Source organism: Poecilia mexicana, unplaced genomic scaffold (assembly GCF_051168715.1).
Source record: "Poecilia mexicana isolate PSO_F unplaced genomic scaffold, ASM5116871v1 scaffold_11, whole genome shotgun sequence".
In the NCBI taxonomy this organism is placed as follows: Eukaryota; Metazoa; Chordata; class Actinopteri; order Cyprinodontiformes; family Poeciliidae; genus Poecilia; species Poecilia mexicana.
Window position 1 is genome coordinate 21,756,487 of NW_028263380.1, and position 25,037 is coordinate 21,781,523.

Here is a 25,037-nt window from a genome sequence, read left to right on the forward strand (position 1 = left end):
TTTTCAGTTTTGTTGTTCTGTTCATGCCTGTCTGATTATCTTAGCATTTGGTCGTGCCTGCTGTGTTTTCTTGTGTTGAGTTCGTTATTAAAGTGAATCCCAAGGTGATAAATCTTTATCAGTTGCTTGTTTTCCCTCTGCTCCTGCAGTCATGCTCTGCATCAAAACACCTAGTTAATTAGACTCAACGTCACTCCTTTTAAATTGTATGTTTTCACTCTTCGTTCACTTATCTTGGGGTTTCCCAAACCCCATGTGGTATGGGAGCAATGAAGCACAATTCATTATTAATCTGCATTAGAGTACCTTAAGACATCTCTCTCCACATTTGCTTTAAAGTTTGTCAAAAACTTTAACATTTAATCAATGTCAATCTGATTAGACATTAATCAGATTGTCGATTAATGTTTCATTGATTATGTTTCAAAAGCAACTATAAACAGATGATGGGTTTTTAATCTAGATTTAAAGGCATTCAGTGTTTCGGCTGTTCTGCAGTTTTCTGGAAGTTTGCTCCAGATTTGTGGTGCATAGAAGCTGAATGCTGCTTCTCCATGTTTGGTTCTGGTTCTGGAACAAGCTAATACATATTTAGTGTGTTGGTTTACTTCATTATGGTATTTGTTTATGATTATTTGGCATTCAGCCTAGATTCGAAACTGAGTAAAAAAATTTATTTCAATTTAATATATCAGTTACTTGAAGAAGTTATGACTCTTATTGTGGATAGTCAGTCAGAAATTCACAGCGACTTTAAATTGAACGAGAGGCACGCCGTCCCGCTCTCTGATTGGCTCCCGTCAATCTATTATGATAATGAGGAGGGCGTGGTTCGGGGGCCAGGAGACGCTGGGCTGCTGAGAAACGCCTCATTGTGTGGTTTGACCCGGAGTTGGCGCACCTCGTCCCCGGCTCCGTCTCCGCGTGGTGGATTTATTTGCACGAACCTCTCGGTGCCGGCTGGGAAAGGATCCTCTTACCGGCTCGGTCCCGGTGTGATTTTGGAAATAAGCGGAACGGCTGTGGATTAATGTGAATGTTCCGGCTGAACGGACTAAGCCTCAACGGAGTCTTTGGAGCTTTGCAGACAGAAAGGTGCGTTTCTGCTTGTTTTTATGGAGCTTTTCCCTTATAAACGGTGAACAGCGTCTTTTCCCCACTCTGCGTGTGTGTGTGTGTGTGTGTGTGTGAGCGTTCACGGCTGAGTGCAGTTTCATAGAGTGAGTATCTGTGCGATAAACGGATTAAATAGTTGTTTTCTTGTGACCTTTGTTCGTGCTCGTGGTTTTCTCACGAAGCGCGTGCGCGTTTCACACCTCTGACTGACACCTGCCGGTCAGCTGGACGTGAGCTGGACGTGAGCCGCGCAGCTGACCGACCAAACTACCTCCGACACACGTGCATCTGCAGGAGCCGCGCACCTTCAGTCACGGCTCAACTTCGGTCTCAGTCCGTCTGTTGGCTCGCTGAGGCTGGTGGCTCTGGGTGCGTGTGTTTGGGAGGCAAATCCCGTGAAAACGTTGCGCTTAGACACCCCTAACGGCGGGATTTGGGTGGATGTCTTTGTCTTCCTCTAAGACGCAAGGTGGATTGTCAGTGATCGGTCTCACTGGTGTGGTTTTTGTCTGCGTGTGGGTTTGGACTGCTTCGGTCCCGGTCCTCCCACAGCCGCAGAGTCCCCTCTCAGCTCAGCAGAGGTGATATTTGAGTCCAGAAATCCTCTTGTTCTGGTTCCAGGTACCTGGCGGCGCACAGCTGCGAGCGGCGTTTATGCTCATCAATGATTCATCCACAGGGGGATTTTAGTCTCCCGAAAGGACCAATCACTGAACCGATCAATATTTCTTATAGCCCGTATAGTCAAACAGTTTCGATCGGATAGGGTTTCGGGAATATCATGCGTACTTTGACTTTTCTGAGATTAAAAACCCTGACGTCACGCTTAATATTGTTTTATTTAATATTTTATAGTATCAGTTTTATAGTATCAATTGTAAATCATCCAACTGTTTTGCTGCCTTTAAACAGTTTTCTTCACTGGGAATATTCCTGGTGTTGCCACACCAGCTTCACTCTCACACGTTGGCAGGTTGATGGCCTGAGGGTGGAGAATTTTGATCATTTTGCTAATGAGGTGGATGACTTCTGCACCTCCTGGTTCATCAGTCAAAAAGATGAAATTAGCAAGGACCCAGGAGCTCCCATTAGGAAGCCTGTTTTGTTTTTGTTAGAACACTGAGACCAAAAGAGCTTCTCACTAGTGAAGCAAAGGAACAAAATATCATCCCAAGTGGTTGATTCTTGCCATATTATTTTCCCAGTTCTCATTTGTGTCTTTAGTTGTAAAGATTTTGGCAAAAGCAGTAAAAAAGAGGATATAATCTTGACATTTAGGAAGCTGCTAACCAGCATCTCAGCAGCAGATTGAGGAATTAAGATTCATTTTCCCAGTCTTGGTGATCTTAAGTTCTAATATGGCACACTGCATGCTTTATTATCTAAAAACAACTTCCTCTGCGATATATTTAGTTTCTCCCACTGAGCTCTTTGGTTGGATAGGATCGCTCTAAGCCAGAGGTCGCTGACCCCGGTCCTCAGGGGCCGCTGCATGTCCTGCATGGTTCAGGTGTTTCCTGCTGCTACACACCTGGTTTAAATGAACTGCTGGGTAACAAATTGGAGTTACCCAGCTCCAGATATACACATCTAAAACATGCAGGGCAGTGATGAGCATCAGGTTTGGGGAATGATGAGGTCTGAATACATTTATCAGGCACTGGTAATATTCATCTTAAACTGTACATCTTTAGACTCTATTCTTGTTGTTTTTAATTGTTGTTTTGTCATAGAGATAAATGAGAGACAACACGACCACCACACTAAATCTGCGAAACTTTAATTTGGAAAAGTCTTAATAAACTGGGAGTCGCTGCTGAGACACTGCCTGGCAGTTTAAGGGTAAAATTTCAGAGTAAACATCCTAAATTGTCCCTAATTGGCTTCCTTCGGCCTCTCATTAGCCAAACTGCGTGCAGATTGATGAATATTAAGGCTAATTTATTTTACCTTTGGTAAAAGAGCAGCTGCTCTGAAGGTCATCCTCCTCTTCATTTGTGCTTTATTTTTTTCCCCACTCTCGTTCAGAAATAAAATTTCAGCCCACCCGTCGCTTCAGGAAGGTCCCACAATTAGCCGCCCTTCTGAGCGGGATATTGAATCGGTAATGTCGCCGTTGATGCTTTTTGGCATCAGGGTTGTAGCAGGGCTGCGGAGGACGACGTCAGCATGCAGAGTTACCGCTGCATGTCGGGCACAGGCTGTAATCTGTCAGTGAATGCAAACAAGTTAATATATGTGGGAGGAGATGGGGTCTAATGGAGGTTAAATACACATCTACCGCTATTTTACAAGGAAAATGACTGCCGGCGGAATCTGATTTAAAAGCCGGACATAAATGTTTATGAGCTGATCATATCTGAGTGTGCAGAATAATGCGAGGTTGAAACAAGAGACACAGGAGTGGATGGGTAGAAAACGACCTGCTGCTTGGTCCTTTTTACATGGATTAATTTGGGGTTGTAGTTTGAAGGGGTAATCTTTGCAAATGTTTGAAAGTGTTGTAAAAAAAAAATAGATGCAACTGCTTTTACCCTTTAGCCAAATGTGAATTTTTAAACCAAAGTGGTGTGCTTTTAATCACATGGACTCTTTTGAAAAATTAAATTGTTACATTTTACCACTTGGTATGCGATTCTCCTGGGAAATACAAATGCTGTGACAAAAGCAAAACTGGATTTATGGCCAATAACGGCTAATGCCTCCCAGGGACTAGCCTGTAAGCGACGATAACAAATGGATGGCACTACATCCATTTATCGTAGCTTCTGATGGGCTCATTTCAGAGACAACTTGGCTTCCTTCTTATTCTCTGAACTTGTTCACCACACAGCAGTGATGGGATTGGAGCTGCTAGTCGTCTTAAAGATCAGCAACAATAAAGCTAATCATGTTTGTTTTTTTGGCCTGTTTGTTGTGATGTTAGCTAATAAGCCTCTGTGCTACATGGCGTGGATGTTAACATCTCTGGAGGAGGAAACGTGATTTCATTAGCATTTCAGTTTTCAGAAAGTAATGTGCATCCAATTACTGATGATGAACACTAATCTTTGCAATCTTCCAAAAATGTTGTTGAGGATTGTTACTGCTATCCTTCCTCATTTCATAACAGCTTTTTTCAGACTCATGTTTTCGTAAAGCTTTCAATGAGTTTTATTTTTTCTTAGGAACTGTACTATTAAAAGATTTAGAGGGGGGGTGTTATGCAAAGTTGACTTTCCTGAGCTCTATGTCATTTTATAATGTGGTTCGTTGATAAAGCACGCACCCAGATTATTTCTCTGATTTATTCATGCATGTTTGAGAAAACCTGGATCCTCCAGTGGCAGGCAGCCATTCGGTTGTTCATACCATTTCCCTAAATCTCCTCATTGGAGCTTCAGTCCCATTGGAGTTGGGTTGGGACCCAGCATCCAGTCCACAGAGCCTCCCCTCTTTCACACTGCTCCACCAGACTAGTTGCAGCAGCAATTAGCAAACACCTGGTGAACTTGGAAAGGTTGTAAACGACCAATATCCAGGTATCGGATACGGGTATAATGCAAAGTGTCATTTCTTCTAAGTTGTTTTTGGTACATTTTCATAACTGCAGGTAGCACATTCACTTGATGTGCCTGGAAATCACAACATATGTGATTTAGCATGTTTTAAAACCTAGACAGATGGCTACATAGAATAAAACATCAACTTTGAAGGACTGTTTTGTTTTTAGATGAATATTCTTAAGTTTCTGTTCCTTTGTGCAGCACATCCTTTGTAACTACATAGTCTAATTTACATTATTAATGTAAATCCACTGATGTTTTATTGATCAGAACCAGAGTAGATCATTACAGTAACTACAGCTTGTTCTTCTATGTTGGACTGAACACTTCAATAATTTGGACCTGTTGAAAATTGGGCACTAATTGTTCCAATAATTTTTAATTTTTTTTTTTTACTTGGTGTTTGTTATAGCATTGGAAGCGTTTTTATGGCCAGAACACGTGAAAAACAATCAATGCGCTCCATAATTTATGACTATGGATTTTGGAATCTCATTTCCTCTTTTTACTGAATTTGGTTGCTCAGATGAAAAGCAAGTCCATTTCTGGATTTTATTTGGTTTTAGCCTTGTATCAAATCTAACAAGGCAGTTTTGTTTTAGGAAAATGTCAGATTGAAGTATTTAGTGGTAAGAGACAAAGTACTTTCTGCTAAAATTTGAGATTTGGTTGTTTTGCTATGGGGTTTCTCTCCATTGTTCTCGATCATCATTGTTTTTCTAGGCTGTCCTCACTTTGAGGTCAAAGAACAGACGTTTCTTTGTCAAACACACAATATAAACCTGGATTGACACCAAAAACACTTTTTCCAGTCTCCTTCTGTTTCTCCCCCCCCCTTTTTTTCATCTCCCTTGCAGTCTAGCCTCTCTGCTTTATTGTTCAGCGTGAAGGTGCTACAATCTGAAACGTCTCTTTGTTGTGTTTGAACCCATTCTAAACGATCACCTGCCTCATCACAATCCATCAGCAGGGCAGCCCGATCAGCCGGCTGCGTGGCTCACCGCTGCCCGTTCATTGTGTGGGTTAACCTTGGGGTGCGTTTGGACACAATAACCTGCGAGTCCCCGGTGGGTGGGCGGGCGGCGAAGAGGAGGAGGAAGCGGAGAAAATAATGTTATTCCAGTGCAGGAAGATTAGCCGCGTCGCTTTGAAAGCCTCCAAACTGCCGCATGTCATCAGCTATTATGTTCTCTGCGCAAATCTGTGCCGCGGGACTCGCCTTTTGTTCTAATCCTGTGTTTGTATGTGTGTGTTTGTGTGTGTTTTGATGTAGCAGAGGCTGACTACAGGATACATAATCAGGCACAAATAATAACCTATTGTCAAGGGTGCATCTCTTTCCGAATGTTAATTTCCTTGGCTTTTATCGTCTCCGAAGAAGAAACTTTGTCGCATGAGCAAAAGAATCAGAGTTGAACAGAAATCTGGGGTTCATCCATTATCACATATGAGTGATATCCATCATGCACGCTTTAGATTTTGTTTTGAATTCATCCCAACGCCGGCTTAGGGTGTGCACAATTAAAACCAGGATAAAGAAGGTTGTCATCCTGACATGTGTTCTAAAAAAATGATTTAAAATGACTGTAGTAGCTGCATGTTGCATTATTTAAAGATTAGCTTTACTGTTTGCTTTAATTTTGCAGGTTTTGACAGAGAGCATCTTTGATTATTTTATTTACTGCTGTGCATTGTGTTAAATGAACCTTTGCCTTTATCAAAATGTTGATTTTGAACTTTTAAAAATGTTTTTATCCAAAATATCAGTATTGGAATTCTGTATTTGGTCAATTGGAGGGGCTGTAAATGTCTACCCAAGAAAAATGTTTGGAAAGAAATGGCCTTAAATGTAATCTATTGGCGTGTTTTCCTCATGTGCATCCTTAGACAACAGTACAATAGGTGGTTTGTTGTGACAATTCAAGGTTGCTTGCAGACTTTGTTCTGGGTTAAATTCTGCTGGAAGGGAAAATCTGTCTGCCAAAGCAGGAGGATTGTAGAAAGCTCTGTAAGGCGCATCCCGTTTTATTTCCTTGCACAGATGCATCAGTCTAATTTTCCTCCTTCCCCTTTATCTTCATAAACGAGCTTTCATGTACCAAGAGTTTATCACTGTCAACAGATTGCTTCTGACAATATTTATCTTTGCCATGAAAATGAATGCTTGAGTTGTGTAAAACGGTCTGAGACGGAGTCCGAATGTACTTTAAATATGTCAACGCATTTATTAAATGTCATTAGTTCTTGTCAGAAGTAGCTAAAATGCACGGATGGATTTAAATCCGATCAGAAATGTTGTGTGATCTGAAGGCTCTGTTTGGTTTTGCTTTAAGGACAATGTTGAGAAAATAAGATTCAAAAGTGATTTAGCTTAAAGATTACAATTTGTTTTATTTTCCCATATCGCCCATCCAGTCAGACAAGTTCCAGATATTTGCTCATTTTGTAATTTTCTTCAGTTGTTTATCAGAAGCTGCTTTCAAAAGAGGCAGAATTATCATTAGTAGCCTTCATTGGCATAATGTGCCGTCATGATGGCAGAGAGGTTTGAAGTGTTGCACTCGACTGCGTCGTCAAAGCCAGGACTGCTGAAGAGGCTCCAGCCTCAAAAGCTGAGAAGTAAGTTAAGTGCTGAGCCTTAACTGCCTTAACGTTTACTTTCTTTGGAAAATGCAGCTGCAAAAGATGTGCCTTGTACCAACCAGGCTGAAACGGTCCACCAGTTTGCTAGAAATCTGCCTTTGAAATGACCTAATGTGATTTTTCCACAGAGTAGGAATAAGATTTTTTTTAATCTAATTTGGAAGTTGAGAGCCAAATCTTGAGATTATTATCTTGATATTTGTTGCATAGAAATGTAAAAGGTTTGGTTTACATCTGCAGGCAGGTTTTAAACCGTCGTGTTTGTAGTTTTACACCTTTACCAAGATGACAACAAGGTGTCGGTCTGGCTGCAGGACGCTGGGCCTGAATGTGACGCGTTCTGTGGCTTGCTCCATAAAACTGCCCACCGCGGCTGGTGAGCAGATCCGGATGAGTAACAGGTGCATTAAAGACGGCCTCAAAGGTGGATTGTTGATCCATGAAGCCGCAGGAGGCAGACAGGCATTGTGGCCTCGGATGGTTCAGAGAATGAGGCGTGAAGGCCAAATCGCTGCTGTAATCGGCCTGAAAATACGACTCCAGTCCCGAGGCCCGGGCTTTACTGTCAGGCCTCTTCACTGTAATATACAACCCCTGGCAAAAAGTATGGAATCACCAGTGTTGGATGAGCAGTCATTCAGACATTTCATGCTGTAAAACAAACTCGGATCAAAAACATGATACAATATTAAGGTCATTCCAAAGTGCAACTTGTTGGCTTTCAGGAACACTCAAAGAAATGAAGAGAAAACATTGTGGAAGTCAGTGAATGATACTTTTATTGACCAAACACAGGGAAATAAATATGGAATCACTCAATTCTGAGGAAAAAAGTATGGAATCACTCAAATTGGAGGTAGAAAAAAGGACACACCCAGTCTATTTCCTTTCCCTAAATGGACACCTGCCCCAGATTAGATGTGCCCGTTAGTGTGCAGTTCAAAACACCTGCAGTCATGACACCTTGGAGGGCTGCTGGACGAAGTGGAGTGGCGAGAACCATGACTCCAACAAGAGAAATGTCCCTTGAAACAAAAGAGAGGATTGTGAAACTTCTTGAAGAAGGTAACCCTTCACGCATGGTTGCTAAAGATGTGGGCTGTTCACAGTCAGCTGTATCCAAGATATGGACCAAATACAAACAGCATGGAATGGTTGTTAAAGCCAAGCGTACTGGTAGACCAAGAAAGACATTAAAGCGTCAAGACAAACAACTAAAGGTCATTTGTCTTGAAAACCAAAAAAGTACAACTAAACAGATGAAGCATAAATGGGAGGAAGCTGGAGTCAATGTATGTGACCGAACCGTAAGAAATCGCCTAAAGGAGGTGGGATTTCAATACAGGAAAGCTAAATGAAAACCAGCATTGACACCTAACCATAAAAGAACAAGATTCCGATGGGCTAAGGAGAGGCAATCATGGACTGTGGATGACTGGATGAAAGTTGTCTTCAGTGATGAGTCAAGAATCTGCATTGGACAAGGTGATGATGCTGGAACTTTTGTTTGGTGCCGTTCCAGTGAGATTTATGAAGAGGCCTGCCTGAAGAAAACAACCAAATTTCCACAGTCCTTGATGATATGGGGCTGCATGTCAGGCAAAGGCACTGGGGAGATGACTGTGGTTAATTCTTCTATCAATGCACAAGTTTACATTGACATTTTGGACAGTTTTCTCATCCCTTCAATTGAACAGATGTTTGGAGATGATGAAATAATTTTCCAAGATGACAATGCATCGTGCCATAGGGCAAAAACAGTGAAGGCATTCCTTGAAGAAAGACACATTCAGTCGATGTCATGGCCTGCAAATAGTCCAGATCTCAACCCAATTGAAAACCTGTGGTGGAGATTGAAAAAAATGTTCCACAAGAAGGCTCCAACCTGCAAAGCTGATCTGGCAACTGCTATCAAAGAGAGTAGGCACCAAATACTGTTTGTCCCTCATCAAGTCCATGCCTCAGAGACTAAAAGCTGTTATAAAAGCCAAAGATGGTGCAACTAAATACTAGTGATGTATTTTGAATGGTCTTTTGTTTATGTGTTTTCATGATTCCATACTTTTTTCCTCAGAATTGAGTGATTCCATATTTATTTCCCTGTGTTTGGTCAATAAAAGTATCATTCACTGACTTCCACAATGTTTTCTCTTCATTTCTTTGAGTGTTCCTGAAAGCCAACAAGTTGCACTTTGGAATGACCTTAATATTGTGTCATGTTTTTGATCCGAGTTTGTTTTACAGCATGAAATGTCTGAATGACTGCTCATCCAACACTGGTGATTCCATACTTTTTGCCAGGGGTTGTAGGACTGTAATCGCTTGTGATGCTGCCGCTGACGGATAAAGTGCTCCTATTACAAAGGCCCCTGGTGCTGCTGTCTTTGTCTTTTAGATGGTAAACTGCTTTGGTCGCTCTGAATTTGTACTTGGATATTTTTCCCTTGGAGGAAAAAAAAAACTACAAACTTTTGTGCATCTAAAACGGCACAGAAAAGGTAAGAAAGAGAAGAAAGGGGTTAAGTTCTGACATTCTGTGTATACAGAACAAGAGTTAAACCATTGTATAAAAAGACACATCTCCCTCCTCATGCAGTTTAAAAGTCAATTTTATAAAATACTAACCTGTGAATCTCTGTGAAAGATAATAAAAAATATTCTGATCAACAGAAGTCATTTTTTTCGTCTGACATTAAATCTTAACTATTTATGCTTTAGATCACGTGTGTCAAACTCGAGGCCCGGGGGCCAAATCTGGCCCGCTGGTGTGTATGCATGTGGCCCTCTAGACTCCAAATTACATGAATAAATCCCTCCAGTTTTTTTTTTTTACCAATCTCTGAAATTCACACAAAATCAACAAATCCCCACATTTACCCTGATTTTTACTGCAAATTGTTCTTAAATTAGATCAAAAGGGGCAATTAATGTGAAGCACATTTAATATTACACGTTGGTGCAAATATCGTAGATATTCTTTACAAATATTTCTAATTTAACACAGCAAAATCTGTGACTTTGCAAAAAAAAATCATAAAACCCTGGATGATCAGCGTGAAAAGATCAAATTAATTTTAAGATGCGCTTACTGAATGCTGAAGCTAACAGCTACTTATTATTACTTTATTAATATTTAATTGGTTTCATCAGTACATTCTGACACAGCTGGCCCTTTAAGAACATTCAGATTTCTGATATGGCCCAAAATGAAAGTGACTTTGACACTCCTGCTTTAGATCAAACAAAAAGATCATGTACTTCTGGTTTCATATACATTACATGCTGTATAAACTTCATTTCTGCTTTATGCTTTTCCACAGTCATGCTATTTTCCAATTTAACTTTATAAACCAGCTTTTTAAAAAATAACAAATGTGTACTTTACTGAGTGGTATTGACAAACTGATTAGAGTCTTTTCATAGATTTGTGCAGCCAAAATGGTTTGTCAGGTTTCTCTTTAATAGCTGTGTTTCTACATGGACAAAAACAGATAAAATAGTGAATGAATGTAATTTTCCTGTTAAACAATTTAGATTTCCTTTTAAAATAATTGCCATCTCACCCCTGGGTGTTAACTAGAACAAATGTTCCCGTTATCTAAAGAAGATTTAATATTTTATTGCTCATCATAAGCAGCTAGTGCATTTCCAAATTTGGGAGAAAATGTGTGAAACTACCAAGGAAGGAACAAATCCCTTCATAGTAGAAGCTTTCAGTGGCTTTGTGGACCATCCCTGTTTCTGTAAGGCTGGAAGTGTGTAAGCTGTTATTCCACCATGGCTGGTTTAAGGCAGAGGTGTTGAACTCGTTTCTGTTTTGGCCAAATCCAGGTCATGAAGGCTCTTAAAGGGTATTGATAAAACCTGATCACAAACTGGTAAAGCATCAATCAATCCTTAAAATTAAAAATCATTGAACATCTTTTCAGTCCCTCCAGGATTTTGTGATGCTGTTTGTTACTCGATGCATAGATCTTGGACTTTAATCTGACGTCGATTAAAGCTGAGGCAGCCGTTTAGTACAAGTAAGAGGTTTTGAGAAAAATATGCAACAAACTTCCACTTATGCATTAGTGCAAAAAAGTGCAGGGATTTGTTGATTTCTGTGAATTTCAATGATAATTCTGAAGAAACCTGAGGCACTGATTGATATAATTTGTTTGACAGTAAAGACATAAAAACTGCATTAATTTCATAAAAAATATTTAAGCACGCTTGGTGTTTAGTCTAGATTCTAGAGGGCCACAAAAAAAGCTACGGCGGGCCGGATTTGGCCCACGGACCTTGAGTTTAACCTGAATCTTGGAATCCAATGCATTTCCTGCATGCATTAAATTAATTGTCCTTGTAATGAACATTTAATTAGCACTTCTTACCATTTACAATTCAATATGTTAATTGCATGCAGAATACATTACAACCTCTGCTTGTGAATGTATTGCTGCAGTGATTAAAATACATTAGCAGCTAATAATTGTAGACGGTCTATGAGCACAACAGTTGGTGAATGTGACGGTCTGTGTGAGACCTGGAATACAGGCGATCCGATCGCAACAGCATTCCCGTTTTCCAGTTTTGGGAAAAGGACCCTGATGAGCCGCTGATCCAGCAGCACTCTGACCAAATGCATCCCAGACTCCAGAAACATTCAAGAGCTTCCTGGAATGATTAAGTTGGTGAAGTGGGATTTGTGAACATAAAGCCTGCTTCAGAGGCTGCGTTAAAACAGAGTGCATTATGGGTCGCTTTGCCTAGACTGAAGAGTATTGAAGAGGTTTTGAAGCCTCATCAATGATCTACAGGTGTCGCTCCAAACGTTTTCTCATTACCGGGCTTATTGATGATGCTCAAAAGAAATTACTTCTGCTGTTTGGGTCCCAAAACGCCTCAACGTAGAAAAATGGAAAGGCCATTTTAAACTACTTTGTCTGGTTAATCTAATTTAATGAATTAATGAATTTATTGTCTTTGTGTGATGACTGTAAAAATGGCAGCACATTTTATGCTCTGATTACATAGAAACTGGTTTGTGCAGTCTCTTTTTTTTCTTTGAAAACACTGGATATATGCAGAACATCAGGTCTGATGTAAGTGAAGCCTTTCAGTGAAGCGTTGGGTCTTGAGGGTCTAGTTGAGGAAGAGTAGCAGATGGGTAGGCTGTAACTGTATGTTGCGTAACTCTTTAATTAGCAGTTTCTTCATTTGATCTTTTAAATATGTTAATGTTTAAATAGGCTCTGCTCTGCTCTAGCCTCCAACGAATAGTTATTCTATATGTTTAAACCTGGAATAACAGGGGAGTTATGAAGCTCCAGCTCTGAGGTTCGTGGATTTCTGCTGATTTCAGAAACATTGTTTTATTCTCGTTTTGGTGACTTTAGGACCTCCTCAGTCCTCATGTGACTCTGTGTCTCCCTCACAGTTTGTTAATCAGCTAACAGCTCATTAGTGTGTGTTGACTCTGGAGACTTGTGACCTTCTCTCCAATTAAAGTTTCCACGTTAATCTCACCATGCCTCTTTCTTTGTTTCCAATCCCATCCTCTTTTTGTGTCCTCCTTAGTTGTTTATCTCTAAATTGATTTCTAGCAGTCTAAAAGTATGTAGGCTTTAGTCACTTCGTTTGCTTTCTCTTTGCAGGAAAACCTTGGGTGTCTTGAGATTTGACCCTTTTTCTCAGCTTTGCTCCTCTATAATCAGACTCATTGCTGCCAGAGCAGTTATTTGGTCTACCTTAGTCAGTCAGATGTGTTTTTCTCCCTTTGGTTATAGCTTACTTCAAAAAACAAAACAAAACATGGTTGACGGTCCTCTGTTTCTTCAAACGCCCAGATTCCAGTGTGAGCATGCTCATGGTTTTTTTTATTTAGCACTATTCCCACAGAAACTCGGCAGCTGGGAATATTTTTATTTTATTTTTTTTAGTAGGGCTGAACAATAAATCAATAACATGGCGATAGATATGTGATCAATATGAAACGATAATGCATCTGATGTAATCAATAATTTCTCTGAACTCTGATCCAGAACCGCACAGCATTCTGGGGGATGTAGGCAGAGGCTCTCGACTTCTCACGGCCAGCTAAGCTAGGTTGGTGGCATCAACTCGCTCACTCTTTGGTTACCTAGCAACTCACTGCTTTTGGTTACCTAGCAACAACTTGTTGAGTACGTTGCGCAACAGAAGTTTAAGGTTTTGCCACCGTGTGTCAAATGCTTCAAAAGAACAAAATCAATGACGCTGAGTGAAAACTTTGGATAAAACAGGAAAGGTTGCGTCACTAGTTTGGTCGTATTTCAGTTTAACAGAAATGAATCAATAATTTCTGATATCGACCAATATGGATATCGCCTATGTTGTGATGTTATCTAGCCATAATCTCAGTGATGCTGTGTGGACTAGAGTATGTTGGTCAGTCATGGTTGTCTGTTTCTGGGTGTGACAAAGCCATAGCAGACGGTTATTAACGATCATTTCATTTAAATCAGCTGGACGACGTCGAGGAAACATGTAAATAATGCAGCACAGTGGACACTGAGCATCAGGGTTGAGGATGGCTGGTCTAGATTTTTCTCTTCCTCTAATTTATAATATCATGCATTCAAGGAATTGTCCAATTTGAATTGATTTTTTTTTTTTTTACATTATACCCAGTTCGTCCCATTCTGAGTAGCAGAGGGCTGGTGCTTATCTCCACTGATGCATGAAAGGACGGCCACTGGGGAACATGAGACTATCAGTCTTGCACACACTCCCTCCTCTGGAATATTTAGATTATCCAGCTGAAGAAACATGCAGGTTTTTGGATTTTGGCCTGAAACCAAAGAATCCTGGAAAAAAACCCACACAAACACTTAGGAGGACAAAGCCATCTCCACAAACAAAGGCCATAATTTGAACATGGAAACTTCTTGCTCTGAGGCAACAGCGCTAACCACCAAATCACAGTAAAGCCCTGCTGCAGTTGAGATGGTGGCTTTAGTACACAAACATGCAGCAAGGGTTTGGGCTTTAAAAATGGAAAAAATCCAGATTTACTTGTCCAATTATTTTAAGTGACGTCATTATATGTAAGCTTACTGTTTAAAATATTTAACTCTTTTTGGAGAGTATAGCGGGATCTTTTTTTGCATTCATTCCTGCCTTTAACGCTGTGATTAAAAGTAGAGATGCACAGAAACTGGTGTTTGAATTTCACTTAATCATCTGGTCAGGAACTAAGGCTGCATTCACACCAGCCATGTTTACTCCACTTTAATTAAACTCAGTTTACAGTTTGTTTTAGGAGGTGTGAATGTGAAATTTAACTATGATATGGACCAAAAACGCTGTATTCTGTTTGGTTAATGTGAACTCTGTTGTTTGAAGCCGACATTAAACCACAGCGCCACCACAGGAGAGGAGGGGAACTGCACCAAGGTGAACTGCACCAGCTGAAAATGTAGCAAATGTTGCAATTTTGGTCCTCAATCTTAGTTTACCAGACCCTCAGGGGTGGAAACGCCTTAGAAGTTCAATTCTTTCCTAACCAGTAACTTCACCCACTGTCTTTGCTACCAGGTCATGCTAACAGCTACTCTTCCCTGTGTGAAAGTTTTTACTGCAGAAGGAAAACTTGGTTCGTTATTTTCAAATTATTAAAAAATAAGGTTAAAAAAGCGCAGAGATGTAGGAAGCTTCTAAAAAGGAAAATATATTTTCCTCTTGTGGCATGTTGGCTGTTTCTTCAGGCTGCGACCTTTAAACTGGGAGCTGGACAGAAGCGGATATTGGGAAGCTAAACGTAGTAAAGTAAGCACTGAATGCTGCTAGTAATATTCTACACCAATTAAGAGTTTAAAATATCGGCTCTAATATTTGTTTCTGTGCTGAATTATCAGTAAACTTTAACTGCGAAGCCTCGTAAAGGCCTCATTTCTGACAAAAGGGTTAATGTTAACTCTGTTCTCAATATAGTTACTGTTGTCATATAAAGACTTAAAGCTTCGGTATAGATTTATAATTTACAGACAACAGTTTTTTAAAAATACTGTCTGATGTGACTTGTGTTGGATTTAGAAGTGGTTGGACTGTTGCACTAATTCTGCAATAGGTTAAATCTGTGCTGTAATTCCTTATATTGAAGTGGTAGAGAAACCTCTCCATCATAAATAGAGGCTTACTTCAGTGAAGAGAGAAAAGCTCTTCAGCTTTGGCTGCTTTGGAGAAAATAATTTTAATTTAAGCACTTTGCTGTTGGGACAGTTAAATTATTTCTAAGGTATTTTGCTTATGTTCTCAAAAAATCAGCACAAATCTGCAGCGTTTTGTCAAATCTGAGTGGAAATCAATAGTTGGTGCATCATGTACAAAGAAAAATAACCCATTTAAACCACTACAGAGTCTCTTCTCCATTAGAAATGGTCCATTAGTTACAGAGAGGGTCAAACCAGGTTGGACCAAAATGGCAGACTTTACAAGATGATTTCCTTTTCTTGACATTATCAAAACTATTCATTTTTGTTAAAGTAACAACTTTGTCCTTTTATCTCACTAAACCTGAACTTGACTTCCAGTTTCATTTCAACACCTGGGATCATTTGCTTGACACAGTGAAAGTGAACAGAAACTGTGACGTATTTCACGGTCTGCTTTTGCCCTCTAAATTCTGTGATTTCACACAAGTAAAAAAAACTTTCAGAGTAAATGCAGTTTTTCTTCTCTGCCCTCTCTTTCTTCTAAGCCTCATTAGCTCAGGAGTTGCTCTGATGGTGTCAGAAGCCACTGTGCGTTGCATCACTCTCCTCGCACGTCAGTGTCCTGATGTACACATTTTTTACAGTGTGGAAGGGTGTTGCATTGCCTAGTAAATCAAAATGAGGGAATCGGCGGTTGTGTGTGCTTGCATGGATTCGGTTTCCTCTGCTTCTCCAGGCACTGCAGTGTCATGCATCAAATGTACCTGGTTGGGCTGAGCAGCGTTTGCTTGATCCTCTCTCTGTCCTTTCTGTGATATTCTTCTTGCCTTTTTGTTTCAACACTTTCTAGATAAAATGCTTCATATTGGTGATGCAATGTAATGAAAACTGGCTGCAAACAAACCTGGAGGGGATTTTCCTGTTGGTTAGAATGTTGAACATAAAATTTAAGGCTTATGTTCAGAAAAAGAATAATGAAAATACTGAAAAGAGCTTAGCTGCTCCCTGATTAATATATGAAAACTTTATCAGAAATGGAAATTGCCGCCTTGTGCAAATATATCTTTTTTAGATACAGTACGCATTTAAGCCGCATAGCCTAAAATTAATATCTACTGTTTATAGATTTTCTGTTCACTTATCTAATATTTGACACTTTATTGGGGTCCCACTCATTAAAAAAGAGCATTTTCTCATTAGGGCTGCCCTTTAAGATGACGTGCAGGGAGATTTAACAGATGGGAAAGCTTACATGAGAGTTTAATGAATAAATATAATTATTTTGTACAACTTTCAAAGCTGCTCAACATTAAAAAAAACTGATAGACGGCTTGAAAATAAGACTCACAAGGCAATGAGGATGCATAAGTTCATCAAAGTCTCCAGGTTGAATTTTTATGGTAGTTTATGCATTAAGGGAAAATATATCAGAAGAACTGCAGGAGACTTGAATTGGCACCGCATAGAGGGATTTAAATATTCTTTGTGATGAGCCCATTCTGCATGTAATTCACCTCGTAAGAGCCCACTTGTGTTAAAAAATAAAGAAAAATAATTGAATCCTGGCAGACTTCCTCTCAGACGTTGTAATTTGTTCCCCAGCTCTGATGTCCAACACTTTCATTTCTCCAAACAAATCTCACCAGAATATCTCATGTTAATGAGCCATGCTGTTTTTTTCAGACTCTACAGTTCTTAATCAGTCTGTTTTACTTGTTGGGCTTTAACTAATATACATCTAAAAATGTCATTCTGTTAGTTGGCCCAGACACACAGCAGTATAGTACGTCTGTTACAGCTAATTATCCATAAAACACATTTTTCTACCGCAGATTTTACGCTCTGTGTCCTTCCTTTACTTCCTTGCTGTTTTAAATTGAGAAATTACTTGTTTAATTTTGTGTTGGCTTGTTTTAGATGGTGAAGAATATTATAGGTTGAAAGTTCAAGTCAAATTTCTCTTATATATACTTTATTGGTATTAAATAAGTCATACACTGCTCACCTGAGGACACTAAATAGAGTAGGAGAAGTTGGTTTGTATCTTTGTTCTAATTTTTAGTTGCCTCTCCCACAGCTGCTCCTGCGCACTGCTGGTCAGCTGACAGAAATAAGGCTATTACACTTACTTCATAAAACAAAAGGACATTCATGGTGACCCTCACATCACCTTTAAAAACATAACTGTTGTTAAGATCAAAAATTTGTTGAAATTATTTAACAAACCTGAAACTGTAAAGTTGTCATGACCCATCATGACGATCTCATACCAGCTTTGGCTTATTACACCCAACATTTCTTCTGCCATGGTGATGAAAATGATACTTTTTAGCATGATCAATGAAGCACCCCATGAAATTGCATTTAACATCGTAGCAGATCTTGAAGCTTTGTGCTCGCCTCTCCTTCAGTGCAAGGTAATCCCGGTCTTTTCAAAAACGTATCTCGGATATGCAGCACACTTTATTGCTTTGCCTGCTGCTGTTTTTGTTTTTCCCCCCGTCATCTGTTCTGCAAACCTCCAAACTGTTTAAGGCAGATTGCTTTGCCAGATGCACTTTTCTTTATTTCCATTTTTACTGTTTTGCTTCAGCCTGATGAAATTGTCTTTCTACCTTTTTTTTGTTTTTTTTTTCCTGGAAAAAGACAGAAAACTAGTTTTATAGATAAAACTAGCAAAGAGTATTGGCCAGTCATTGTAACGGTTACACGGACAGCTTCAGCCCTTTTCTCATAGGTTCTGCATCTTGTGTTTTGTTGCAGATCTCTGTATCTGTTAGTTAACTCTTTAGTTTTGGCTGACCTGCCTGGAAATGTCATTATAAATGCATTGCTTTTTACAGCAGCTTTTAGGGTTCATTCAGGTGCAGTATGAGAGAGAGAGAGAGCAACTGTTCACCAAATGTTTCTAATTGCAGAGTTTACACAGAGGATTCATTTACACACACCATATGATGAAGCATAGTTGGCACTCTTGTGTATTCCTGATTAATGCAGCAGTTTGTTGTTTATCTGTTGAGATTCATTTCTAAATCTTATCAAATATGAATTGGAAGATGCACAATATGTAAGTTTATAAACTTATAATTTCTGCTATGAATTCATGTTTGAAATGAGATCCATAGATATTGTACTGAGATTTTATTTGTATGTTCTGTGAAATGATTTAAATCTCCTGCCATTGTAATTTTAATCAATTCAAGTAGAAAACAGTGAAGTGGAAATGGAAAATAAAACGGAATATAATGATCAAGATGGAAATGTGGCATTTCCCCCTCAGATTAAACTTCTGTTTGTACGTAATCTGTGTTGAGTGTTGACACGCCCCCTACCTGTCAGAGTTGGTACTGACGTCTTTCAACATTCTCATGTGTTACACACACACACACTCCTAAACTTGCACATGCACAGGTGACCTCTGTGTCTCTGTAAAGCCTCTCTTCCATCTTTATTGATCAGCAACACAACACATTGCTCTCCCAGCAGGTGTTTTGTGGTTGTGTGTGGGTGGATTTATATATATGTGTGTGTGTGTGTTGCAGTCTACCGACAGCTGGTTCACAGCAGATGCAAACTGCCTGCTGCCTGTAGAGAAAGAATCGATAGAAAAGAAGATGTTTCCTGACATTTAGTCTGTTTTCTGCAGACAGAAATGCATTATGAGTCGAATTTAATTATTTAGGTCGGTGCAGATCTGAGCAGAAGCTGCAGGAGACAAACATTAAGTCAGGTTGTGGACAAAATAACATTTCTGAGTGGCCTAATCAAAGTTTAGACATGAATCTAAAAGAAAATCTGGAAGGAGGAGCTAAAGATTAGGGGGGATGAAAGGAGGCCTGGCACTCATTGGGAAAGATTAATTTAGAAAACGAAAACACTGATCAGCTTTTGTAAGAGTTTGATTGCCGCAATGCCAAGAAAGATTTTCTTTTGTTTTTTGGTAAATAAAAAATGTTAAGTCAAATTTTGCTGGGGATATTTTGGGCTCACTTGTTTACAACGTCAGTGGCTGGTGGCTGAAATTTACAAATAACTTTTCCTTTAATATTCAATTGATAGGCTGCACATGATTTTATTGGGACAGTGCTTGCAATGTGGACTGAAATTATAAACAAAAACTTTAATCTGAAAAGATTTTTGATCTTTAAGCTTCACCCTGATGATTTGCACATCTGACAGTTTCTACCAGTTTTCAATCTTGCCCTTGTTGACTTTAAGAAACACTTTTAAAATCTGTTTTCGTGGATTTGGCTGTGTGTGCTCGTCATTTTGCCTCTGTGCATTGCTGCTCTTCTCATGCAGTTTCAGTTTTTTGTGCCTGAAGTTTGAGTGCAGCAACATGTTTCATACTGACTGAATCTTCTTCTGTTGTCTACTGGTGTGAATCCCTGAGCAATTTTTAACTGAGATTTAAAGATGAAGAAAACGGTTAATTGTGATGCTTTTGCATAAGACAATATTTTTTTCGTCCAACTTGGATTACAGCTTTTGTGATGAAACTGGGAAAGCTGCTGCAGAACAGTTTCTTTTTCCTTTTGTTGTCTGGCTAACTCAGAAAGTTTGAGCTTAGAGATGCAGAGACGAGGAAATGATTCAGGGAATGAGGTGTGCTGACAATAACTGTCCTGCTTTCTAACCAAGGCATTTGTTAGATCACCTGCTCCCAGGAGAGATGCTACCAAGGTCAAACCCAGCATGACTTCACTCTGTGATAAATATGCTGTCACTCATTTCCAGCACCAATTTTCCTTTCAAGTCTCCATATAGAAATTTGAAACGACAACGTAATAAGGCCTCCGAAATCTGGGCTTTGGAAAAAATGTGTTCTTTCAAAGTGAAATGCATATTGGGAGCATTTTGCCAAGCACACATTAGATGTATAGCAGTGCAGGACAGAGTAAGGAGACATTATTTTGGACCCATCAGAAGTACCAACACTACAGAGGAGGGCAGGTTTGGAAAAGAGCCACTGGGTGTTGCACCTTGCACCAGGCGCCATCGCTGTGGGTTGTTTGGTAAATTAAATGGGTCTTTGATGCGTGTCTGACTCTGCCAATGCAAGCTGCCCTTTGGTTCTTGTTTGTCGTTAACATTTTTCGATCATGTTTGGTCAGAAGTGTGAACTCTGACTTATTGATGTTTTTTTTTTCTGTGAATGACTTGCCAAAATATCTACACTTGTTTATTTGACCATCTGAATGCACCATGTCCTGCAACTCGCTGTGATAGTCATTTGTCTCAACTTTGTTGTTTTTTTAGGCATTTCTGCAGCCAATTTTTGACCAGCTGCTGCAATGTTCACATTATAAAACAACTTATTCTAAAGTTAAAGATTCTCCCTGCATGTGGAAAGCCATGTCCCTTCATTTTGCAGGAGGTGTGTGTAAATGAATGCAAGTGTGCAACAAGCTGTCAAATGTTTTACTGAGGAAGGGGTTTAAATGATGTCTTGTACCTGATTATTTCCATCTATTTGCATATTTAAAAATGCAAAAACTAGTTTTGTAGTCAAAATGGCTTAAACGAAAATGCGTCTCGGATTAATTTTATCTGAGTTGACGTCTGAATAATGGTGTAGCTGAAGTCAGTGACTGGATCCGTGATGTTGCAGAAACATCAGCAGACCTCTTGTTTTTATTAAGGTGCCACAGTTTTGTGTTTAAAGTGGGTAAAAGTCACCTGATCAGTTAAGGCAGGTTTAAATGCCAAGTGAATGATTATTGTCAAATTTGTTTACTTGCATGCAACCCATGCTTATAATGGGCATGAATGAGATCTTACTGTTTCTCCTCCAGCTTTGCTGGCTTCATAAAGCCCAATTTCAACTCGTATTTAAGCTACTCATTGGTATAACTCTGAGGAAGTAATTTAATCATTCGAGAAGCAGTTTTCAGTAGCTCAGTCTAAGAAAAACATCCAATCATCTAAAGACTAATCACCCTGGCAGTCGTCCTCTCAGGGCTTAGTTTACTAATCCAATCATGCTTCTATACGTTTGTGTATGAGTTTCTGTTAACTTTTTATAACTCAAAAGAAACACAGCCAGGTTTTATGAATCGTTTAAGACGATTTATGTAAATGTCAAGGTTTTACACAGGAGCAAAAATTGCATTAGCATGACTCATCTAGCCACGGATATTAAATGCGCAGAAGGCGGAAGTAAACCTAATTTACAGCCTACATGAGGAGAAGTAATTTCCGAGCGGAAATGTTCTTTAGTTTTAGTTTCCTGCCTGGGCTTTGGTTAGTCATCATGCAATAAGGTGAACTAATGATTCAGTCTTACTGAAGCCTGAGTCTTAGTCAGCATTTAGCTCAGCCTCCAGCCATTTGATGGCTTTTGAGTTTTATTTGTTTTAAAGCTCTCTGTAAATTCGTCTTTCTTGAATTTTGTCAATGAAGACGAGATTTGCCAGTCTAAACTTGAATTTGAGCTGGTGTGTGAGAGCTGTGACCATCCCTTAATGTGCATTGAGATTCTTAGAAGAGCAAACCGAGCCTGACTCATTTGTTTCATCACGGCGATCTGTTTTGCATCAAATGAAGACAAATTGCTCTCCTGGCTGTAAGTTTTTGTTGATATTCAGTGAAGCGGTGGAGTAAAGCTGCTCTTGGAAATGATTTTGCACCTCGTTTCTGGAACACACCGGGAGTCGACTCCTGTGAACAAACTATTTGAGAATCCTTTAATTCAAACAGTCGGATCTCATGAAGGCTTTTGGAGTTCAGTCGAGCTGAATTTTGAAGCTGATCTTTCGACTCCACTGATCATCAGGAAGCCTATTATGGTAAGAGGTGCAGAGTTAAACTCCCAGTCTGACAGCAGCATAATGGATGAGGCTTTTGGCCTGTGAAGGTCTCATCAGCGCTGCTGTCGTTTGTTTGCGGCTCTGGGGGAGACGGAGCGATGGATGCAGGAGCTGAAGCCTTGACGCTTTCGGAGAGTTGTTCACTCCGCAGGGTGTCCTTTACTTTTCCTCCTCATTCATCCTCCCTCCTGCTTTGCCTTGGGATACATTTTCTCATGTTTTTTTGTAAAGCCCAAAGTTGAACTCTTTAAAAAAAAAAGAGGAAAAAATTGTTTCATTTTCTGACTTCACAACAGTGCTTGATTTTCAACAAATAAAACAAACTGCAGTTTGAGAGTTGACTGAGATTTATAGATGAGCATTTTGATTTCTTCATCAAAACTTGGCTTCACTATTAACCTTTGGATAGATATTGGAAACACAGTTAAAGGGAAACTCATTAACTGCTATTTATCCAGATGCTCAAATGCTTTCCCCCTGAATTTAACAATCACCCAGGTATTTTGTGTTGGCATAAGTAAATACAAATAGAAAATGGGGACTATTAAAAGCTCTCTCTCTCTTTGTGAGGTTTGCAGTGTTTATTAGAGGCAACTTTACTTTCCGTCTTAGTTTCTAAATACTGAAAATGAGATTAAAACTTGCATTGATTGAGTGAGTCTGCTGGTCATTTGGCCATTTCACAATATTGTATCTTTTGACATTTTGCAGCATTTTGGATGCAAACATGTTTTGCTTTGAGTTGGCTCAAAGGATGAAGTTTGACAAATATATTTGATTTATTAATAATTAGCTACACATGAAGTGGTTTTAGATAAACCAGCTTACAATGAAGAAGATGAACATTAGTGTCTGGGTTGTCATAACAGCAGAGTTAAAAGTGTTTTTTGATTTTTGCAAATGGATAAAACTCATCTGAATCTGTTCTGAAAGTGTTAAATGAATCTTGAATGCATGTAAAACTCTATAGACTTTCTGTTTTTAATATCTGGCACTGAAAAGCTTGAAGTGTCTGTTATGTACAGTCACATTCACTGTCATTTTATTTTTGCATCAATGCCATTGTATGGACTTTTTCATGCCAAAAAGTATTGAGACTCCAGCATGAGAATGTTTTTCCTTCTAGCAATAGCTTTACTTAAAAACGGGTTTAACAAAATAACCTTGTTGTTGATTTATGGTAAAAGCAATGATTAATGGATTGTCATAAGTGTTTAGTAATTTTGACTTTCCTGTAAACACTGGAGGTGTGTGACCTCATTAGCATTATAATCTGCTTCAATTCAATTTTCCCTTTTTATATTCTCATAACTAGTTATTGCCTCAGAGCATTAATTGAAAATCTGAATTCAAAGTGTGCATTAACAGATTATAGGTAACAAGTTCCAAATCTTTTTATCGTCATTTGACCTTTAATAAAAGTCTCAGATCTTAAACATCTAAAATGTAAAGTAAGTATGTTGTTGGAAGCCTAATGTCTAAAGACAGAGGTGGAAATACGACCAGACATGATCCACTTACAGAAATGGCCAACATTTTTTCAACTGTTCAGCTTGAAGATATTTTCACAAGATGCAAAACTATCAGAATAACCAGAATGTTATCATGCAGAATGAAAGCCAACATTGGCAAACTATGATCAACTTGTCTGTCGAGCAGAAAACTGTCGGCTCGCTAGCCAAGGAGATGGTAGGACTAATTATCCAGCTAATATTTAGCAGTTGCACTTCAGTTACTCAATGAAGCAGAGGATGGAGCAACTGTATGTAAAAACTTACTTTGGCAGGTTTTTGTTTTTAAATCCAAACGAAACAAATGGAAAACATATCATCGTATCTGAAATGATCAATATTTCATATTCCTTGGAACAGTTGAAATAGTTGCTTTACAACATATTGCAAAGTTTTGCCTTTACTTTTTGTGTAAATGGATGAAATGTTGGATAGTTGGCTATTTCACAAGAGTGCATGTGGTAGATTAGCACTTACTCATAACCAACCAGAGGTGATGCTTTTCCTGTTCTGTTGAATTTTAAAATGACCTCAGATTCACTGAGCCCAACCAACGTTCACAGGAATACAGACGTTCATGTGATCTCAAATAATCAAATGAAGCACCTCCTGTTTGTGTGTGACAGACGAGAGGAAAATGTTTTTTTCTTTGTTTTTTGGGGTTTTGTCTTTCTGTGGTCACGCCGTCTGTCTTGCTCTGTTTTCATGTTCTGCCTGTCTGCGCTCGCACACAGACATCTATCCTCACTTTCTTCCTTCCCTTTCTTGTTGTCCTGTTTTTGTTCTCGTTCCGCTTCCCTGCCTCGAGGTCTCCCTCTCCTCCTCCCTTCATTCTTCACCCGGCTCCCGCCGTGAGTCACCCAGGTCTCCGGTAAAATTGCGCCTCTCGGATGAAGATGGATGGAATTTCTTCGGCGCGCGCGGCTTCGACACATGTCCTGCAGCTTTCTGTGATTCCATTTGTCTGACCTTTAGGCGTGGAGCTACAGATCCATCAGGCCGCTTGCTGGGGCTTTAAAGAATGAAGCGGTGATGGCGTTCATCCTCCACCGCAAATGAGAACCTGTTCTGACACTTTGGTGCTGAATCCTTAATGGAAATTGTTGGGGTTTTTTTTTCCCAGGGAGTGGAAAGATTTGATTAACTGACCTTTTGATTTATGCGGCTGCATTTTTCTCATTTCCCTCCCATTTGTTTCTACAAGGTCACAGCAAAGTTTGGCGTCCATAAACTTTC

The 25,037-nt window shown here is 39.5% G+C and overlaps 1 protein-coding gene across 3 annotated transcripts in view; it reads left to right on the top strand.

Annotated features, from left to right (window-relative positions):
• The first annotated feature begins 851 nt into the window (after positions 1-851).
• Positions 852-25,037, top strand: part of LOC106932922 (semaphorin-6C-like) — a 163,696-nt gene continuing 139,510 nt past the window's right edge. For all 3 annotated transcript variants that reach the window (XM_088010407.1, XM_088010408.1, XM_088010409.1), the window contains exon 1: positions 852-1,095. The gene's annotated coding sequence lies outside the window, so the exon portion shown is untranslated. The remainder of the gene's footprint in view (positions 1,096-25,037) is intronic.